The 7,431-nt window shown below is 35.8% G+C and overlaps 1 non-coding gene across 1 annotated transcript; it reads left to right on the top strand.

The window, feature by feature from the left end:
* Positions 1–1,332: 1,332 nt before the first annotated feature.
* LOC129076998 (U5 spliceosomal RNA) lies at positions 1,333–1,450 on the top strand. Its single transcript, XR_008529764.1, has one exon. It is a non-coding gene; the product is annotated as a U5 spliceosomal RNA (small nuclear RNA).
* Positions 1,451–7,431: the final 5,981 nt, after the last annotated feature.

Here is a 7,431-nt window from a genome sequence, read left to right as displayed (position 1 = left end):
AGCAATTATGTAGGTAGGATTTGGAAAAAACTGCAGAAAATTACTTTTGTTGGAGAGTTACTAAGGCAACCCTGTAGAAAAAAGGACATATGAAAATGTGCTGAGGAGCTGGATAATCCACGTGATAATATTGGGATGTTTCTGTTGTACACATTTTCAGAGATACTCTACAAGATCTGAAGAGTGCTTTAGTCTATTGCATTTATCAGTGGAGAGCGTGCATTATTTTTAGTGTATTTCTAAAGATTGTAAAATATCAAAGAACTGTAGATTTATTTCATGCCAAAAATAAGATATTTTGTAAAAAACTATTCATGTTTTTCTCAGATTTGAGTATTATTCTTTCAACATAATTAAATGTATGATATCTCCTGATCCTAAGCATGAAGACCTTTTTCAATGTTTAATAGAGTACATATTATTGGAAAAAAATCACGTAGGCAGACAAAAGAAGCTTCCACACACTCCAAATATTGGACTAGAGCTTTACTAGAAAAAGGAAAGAAACAGGCAAGGAGAGTCCCCAAAGAAAAATCTAACTCCTAGTGAAGCAAATTCATTAATATAATATTACCAATTGTAGTCTAACAGTGCATCATGAACATTTTTCCACAGAGTAAAGATGGATTTTCATACTGATATAATGAAAAGGAAAACTATTCATCACACAAAAAGTTAAAAATGAAACAATTAAACACTCATGTCTGGTAAAAGATTAATAGTTTCTTAACTGTGCAGCATGTACCTTAGCTGTGCAGCATGTCCATAGAACTAAGAAGCCAGTACATAGTGCTGCATATAAGGTGGTGTACAATTTCACTAGTTGCTCAGTGCTTGTGGACAGCAGTCACAGTCTGTTGGTAGTATGTTTTGAATATCATTTCATTTTATATATTAGTGTGGAGATGTGTGTGTGTTTTAATGTAAAACATGTCTATATGTATATATAAAAATCAGCATTATCTTTAATGGTGAATCTCAAAAGAATATTATAATCAAGAACAAAATAAAGATGCCAATTAGGAATCATTATTTTCCATTGAACTATTGCTCTTGGCCTGTGGGATTAGATCAGAAAGAATAAGAAATGAGAGCTATATTTTCAGGTGTAATCATTATATAGTGTGAAGATCTAAATAATCTGAAAAACAAAAAGAGAATTCAATAAATGACAACACAAAACTTTCTTTTATCGAAAAATAATCACAGCAGCTACTTAAAATTAAATGCTTAGTAATAAATATGATGGCATGTATAAAACCTATATGAAGAAGACAGTAAAGTTTCTTAAGCCACAAAATCCTTTAATAAGACTTTTATAAAAATTCTTTAATACTCTGGTTTCTTTTCAGAGCACACAAATCTTTCACCTTTTACTAAAGATTTCTGTGGAAAGAAAAATTCTTTAATAATCACATGCCCTGATTTGAGACAATAAATAAGTGTTGTAAGGAATACCATTTTCCAGACATAAACTCATTAATGTAATGCAATCTGAAGAAAGCTACTATAAGGATTTTCCTTTCTTTTCTGAAAATAACAAAATAATTCTGAAATTCATCTAGAAATATTAATAGTCAAGAATAACATGGACTTTTATGAAATAGAATTTTAATTTTAGAGGATGAGTTATAGCAGATTATCAGACTATATAAATTGTAAGTCCTGTTATTAAGAAACAGTTGAGTAGAAACATTACTGTATTGGTGCAGCAAAAACGAAACAATATGGGGTTTCTCATATGCTAACTACAGGGTAAGCTATGTTATGCAAAAGTGGTGTTGATTCAGAAGTCTAGAAAGTAGGAGAAAAAATTCAACTTTAGCTCACATTGCTTCTCTTCTTCAAATACATTTTACAGAAATCAAACATTTCAATAAAATAAATCAGAAACCTACCAGGAGTTTATTTTGTGATGATTTTACTAATTATAGGTGGTAAAGGCATATATATGAAATCTAAGTGGTGACAAAGGGCAAGACTGACATATTGGATGACATGACACAACAAGTGTTCTGTATTGGTGGGAAAAAAACCAAATATATTTCCCTTTTTCTCTTGGTTATACTTTAAAAAAATAAGAAAAATAGATAAATGCAAACCACTAAATTTAATGGTAGGTAAAAACATAAAGTAGCAGTTCACAGAAAATGAAATTCCAAAAATCAGTAAACATATAATCATGTACTCTGTGGCAAACTGAAAGAGATATCCTTAAAATAATACTCAATCTTAACCCTTGGAAACTGTGCATGTTACTTTATATAGCAGAGTCTTTGCAGATATAATTAATTAAGGGTCTTGGGATGGGACGCTGATCCAGTATTACCCAGGTTGACCCTAAATGCAATCACATGTATACTTATAAGAGGAAGGCAGGGGGAGATTTGACCTATACATACAGAGGAAAAAAACAACGTGAAGACCGAGCAGAGAAAAATTTGAAATCTTAGCCTCAAAGAATGGAATGTTGTGGTGATAAGCCGAGAAATGCTAAGCAGTCACCCAAAATAGATTCTTCTGTTGAGCCTCTGGAGGGAATGTGGCCCTGCTGAAACACTGATTTCCACCCAATGATATTAATTTTTTGAACTCTTGGTCTCTAGAGCTGTGAGAGAGTTTTTGCTATGGCCGTTTTAAGCTACTTATCCACTTTGTGATGATTTGTTTACAGCAGCCACAGTAAACTAATCAGTGCTCTATTAATTTAAAATATAAGTTAAAATAACAAAGAGATGTCATTCCACACTTATCCCATGGGCAAAAATTTTAAAACTTGATGAAATATGGTGATAGAAGAAAAGTGGGGTACTTCTAATTTGTTCCATTGCAATTTCAAAATATGCACAGATATCAACACAACCCTTGATTCACAGGTTATCCTTCTAGAGTTTTTTTTCTGCTGACATATTAAAAAATTGTGAGGCAACAAACATACCTTGATATTTATTGTAGCATAGAGTGGCAAATTCTGTAAGTATCTTAAGTGTCCATCACTGAGTGGCTGGAATTACACTATAATATTTTAGATATAATAATTGTATTTATAGCAAAATATGCACATTTTTGCTATATTTTTGTATAGCAGGATTATTTTTTTCAGATTTTATTTATTTATTTTTAGAGAAGGGAAGGGAGGGAGAAAGAGAGGGAGAGAAACGTAACATGTGGCTGCTTCCCGCAAGCACCCAACTGGGACCTGGTCCTCAACCTGGGCATGTATACAATCAACAAAGTACAGAAACTCTTGAGAGATGGGACTCTCTCAAGATGGGATTCCTGATTGGGAATCGAACTGGTGACCTTTTGGTTCACAGGCCAGCATTCAATCCACTGAACCATACCAGCCAGGGCTGTAAGATTATTTTAAATAAGATTCTTTTGTCTCAGTTTCAGCTGAGGTCCTTACATTGGACAGCAAAACAATAGTTGCCAAAATGAAGCTCTAGTCCATTTATGCAGTGCACATAAGGAAGTTATATTAAAAAAAAAAACTTTGCAACCTATATCCCACACTTGAGACACTATAAAGGAGTTTAAACTGAAGCCAGGTAAAGAGAGAATTTCTTTGGAGATATTTGTGGTGAGACTCTGATACTTCCTTATTTCACCATTACACTTATCTCTTGGAAGGAGAAGACGAAGGTGTGTTTCGTTGCTAGTTTATTGAGAGGGGCTTTATTTAAGGAAATCAGCTGAAGATTTTGAAAAGTGTCTGCTAAAGTTTGGGGAACATAGTGACCTTGTGCTTGACTCATACCCAAGAATTCTAAAGAGACTTTGGAATAATCCAGAGAAAAAAGGCCATGTTTAGAACAAACTGCACTTCCATATACAGAATGAGCAAGGCTGTGAGTATGTTTTCCATACACTGGTATGTTGATATGTAATCAGAAAATAGCTTGAAGCCATCTAAGCAGGGTGTGGCCCCAAAAAAGCTACCTTTTCTGAGAGAGCTGGGGCTCAGGTCTGGAGAGTCCATGGCTATGAAACACCAAGGGACTTAAAAGCAATCATACATATCACATGGATGGATTATTCTCAGTGGTTCTTTGCCCAGCCTTAGGTAGTATCTTCTCACATGAATCTGATCAGTAATTGGCTGCATACCTGAAGGGGACCTTTGGAAGAACTCTGGAGTTCTCTCTCTGTACTGTTCTCTCTAGTACCCATTCTTGAGAATAACGGCTACCATGGCCTCCTTGGGACTGTCAACTCTATCCGAGGGATCCTCCAGGGCGGTGCCTGGAGATTCTATGGCCAGAAACTCTCTCTAGGGAGTAAGCTTGGGCAATTCCCGGTCTCACCTTGTTTGTGTCCCATCTCTCAAGAGTTTCTGTACTTTGTTGATTGATGTTCAGTGTATTGCAACTGTTATCTGTTTTGGGCGTTATGGTTGAGAAGATGAATCCAAGCCTTGTTATTTCACCTAAGTCAGAAGTATGAATTTGAAGTTTTTAAAGCGGAAATGTCAGGGGGAGACATATACAATAGAATTCTAAACAAATGGCATCTTTTCCATTTTACACATATATCTATCTTCCCTCTCATTTAAGAGGCTTTTGAAATGACAGGAAAAATAAATAAATCTCTGAAAGACTAAATCCCTTGTCTTCACCTAGTTAACTTCCTTCAGATCTCAGCTCCCTCTGACAAGATTCTTTTCCCTCATTCCTCACACCAAAGCTCTGTTTACGCACAATCCAGAGCATAGGCTTCAATTTCAGTTTCATTTTTATGTAAATAGTCATTTGATTAATCTTAATTTCCATTCCCAGAATGTAAGCACTACAAGGATGGGTGCCTAGGTCTCTATGCTCACTGCTCTCTCACCAGTGGCCGTTTGTTATAATGCTGGAAAACAAAGAACAGTGTCTCTTAGTTAATATGAGGTATCGCAGGGAAGTTGCCTGTAGACAGAGTCACACTGATATGGAAATTTGAACAGAGAAAAGTATTTCCTAGTGGTAGGCCATCAAATGTATTTGCTAACATCCTCCCTATGAGACTTTTTAAAAACCCTATACCCCCTCCCACATGTTTTAAGTAGTGCATAATATTTTAGCAAAATTTGAAATCATTGTGAAGGGTGTAATTTCAGATATACTGGAAAAATTGTAATTTAAAATAAAACTGTTGCCAGTGGAAGTGGAGTCCTTGCAGCGCCCCAAGGAAAGCATTCCGGGAGATCCACAGAGGAGGATGAGGTGTGGCCAGACTTATTTGGGTGGAAATAGAAGGCTGCTTCTGTGTCCCCTCCCGGTCCGTTCACTGTCGAAAAAGTCCAACTATGTCTTCAGCAAGGCCAAAACAAAGGCCAGTGTCCATAGTTTCTGTTTAATTATTCTGGCATTAGCAATCTCAGTCCTTATCTAGGTAGCTGAGCCCTATTCCCGGCTGCACTGCTTGACCCAGGCTCCCACCTGGAGCCTGTGTTTGGAGTCCATAGTACATGCTCACAATGAAGAGAAAGTGTAAAGGAATGGGGTGAGCTTGTGTTTCTGGCCACGGGGAGGGGGGAGCGCTTCTTTGTTAAGCTGGGTTATATTTCAGGCTTGGGATGAACCAAGTATTTTTTTCAAAATAACCAATCAACTTCCCAAGCATTTGCAAGCTTACACTGGATCCACCCCCTTGTCAATTGATCCCTTTCCCAGGTTAGACTGACTGGCTTCTATGGTCAAGCACCTCACACTGCACAACTTTGACTTCTATTGCACATGTGCCTACCTCTCCCTGCTCCTCCCAACAATCCAGTACTGGAGCAGGGATAGGAAGGATGTTAATCTTTGGCAGGACAATGCTGTTACCCTTGGAGTGTGTGAAGTTCTCCTGGTGAAGCAGTCAGGCTTTTGCTCCCTGGTTGATTATGCTCAACAATGTCTGATTCCCTTTGCTTTCTTCCTTTATTACTAACTAGCTAACTACCTACGGTAACTAAACCATGGCATCATTCTTTGAATTGTAACCAATGGAACATAAATACCACTACGAGTTTTTATTCATCATCCACTGAAAAATAGTGCATGAACAAGATCTTTACATTTAGGGATTCTATATTTTCTTTTTACCACCTGGAAATGGTTCTGATCCATTTTAAGTTTAAACGTGTTTTATTGATCACTATTAATGGAAAATTAACACAAACTTAGAAACAAGCCACTTGAGACTATAAAGGACTCCAAATTGAAGTTAGGTAAAGAAAGTATGTTTTATTTTTTTAATGTTGGAGCATTCTCTAAAAAGTTTACTTTGAATTATTTGATTCTTTAAGAAATTGTACTTTTGTTTGGGTCACATTTATTAGGGTCTATGTTTTGTGAAGCTACATGTTAACTTACATAGATGGTGTTCAGTAAAGATACAGTATTTCTTTCAGATAAAGAACATAATCTTAATAATTTATTTTTCCAATAATATATTAAACAGCTTTGTTTTAAACTGACAACATAACCACTGTTTGAATTCTCTTTTGAACCAGCCTTCCCACATGATGTTTCCCTCATTAGTTCCCTTATTATTGAGTTAAATTAATATTTGATATATGTTCACTTTATAATTTTAACTTTTAAAAATATATTCTTTATAACATCCTATCCTAAGTAAGAAAACAAAAATACTGTATATATACAAAATGAAATTTTACCATGTGTTTTATGCTTGTGGACATAGGACTTATGTGTTATTAAAATAAGAACAAAATTCAATACGAAGATCTAATTGTCTTTAATAGACAATTCATGAATCTGGCAGCATCCCGTCTAGTAACTAGAAGAGTACTCTGGTGCAAAATGGAAGTTTTTTATAGGCAGGAAGAGGGTAGGACTAAGAAGTTAAAAGAGTGGGTCATTTCCTGCAAGGATACTTTTCTTTAAGGAAAAACAGGGGTCTTATGAGGCAGATTACCTCACTAGTGTGGATCAGAAAATTCCAGATTGATTGATCTAAAATCCCATTCCTGGGAGATGTTGAAACAGCGATTTGGTTAGTTACTAAGTTTTGGTTTCATGACGGGCTTAGCAAAAGTGACACCATTTTAGACTATGTTCTCTGTTTTAGACTATGCACCAATCCTATAATACATTACTATTGTTTCTTTTATTAACAGGGTTAAAATATATCTTGTGGATTTATTTTTGTTACTGAAGGGGAGCGGAGTTTGCCACCCTAAAATATGCCTCTTAGGGAATATTGATTATTTGAATCTGGCTATTTTTCAGAAACAACAGGCTTGGGGGAAATCTTTGAAACCCAAGCAGCAGTTACCCTTTGTAAAGACATTTACATTGTAAGGAAATCGCCATCTGTAAGGGTGTCTCCCTTACTGTACCAGGCCTGCCTTCACTATCAATGGAGAAGGTATGGACTTAAAACTTTTTAACAACCATCTTCTTTTTACCGTGCTTTTCCTAGGAACCTCTGTAAGTGACT

The sequence above is a fragment of the Pteronotus mesoamericanus genome, unplaced genomic scaffold, assembly GCF_021234165.1.
Source record: "Pteronotus mesoamericanus isolate MK-2021 breed Mesoamerican mustached bat unplaced genomic scaffold, CSHL_Meso_final contig_65, whole genome shotgun sequence".
Classification (NCBI taxonomy): domain Eukaryota; kingdom Metazoa; phylum Chordata; class Mammalia; order Chiroptera; family Mormoopidae; genus Pteronotus; species Pteronotus mesoamericanus.
Note: the sequence above shows the minus strand (reverse complement) of the source record. Positions and strands in the feature narration are given on the sequence as shown.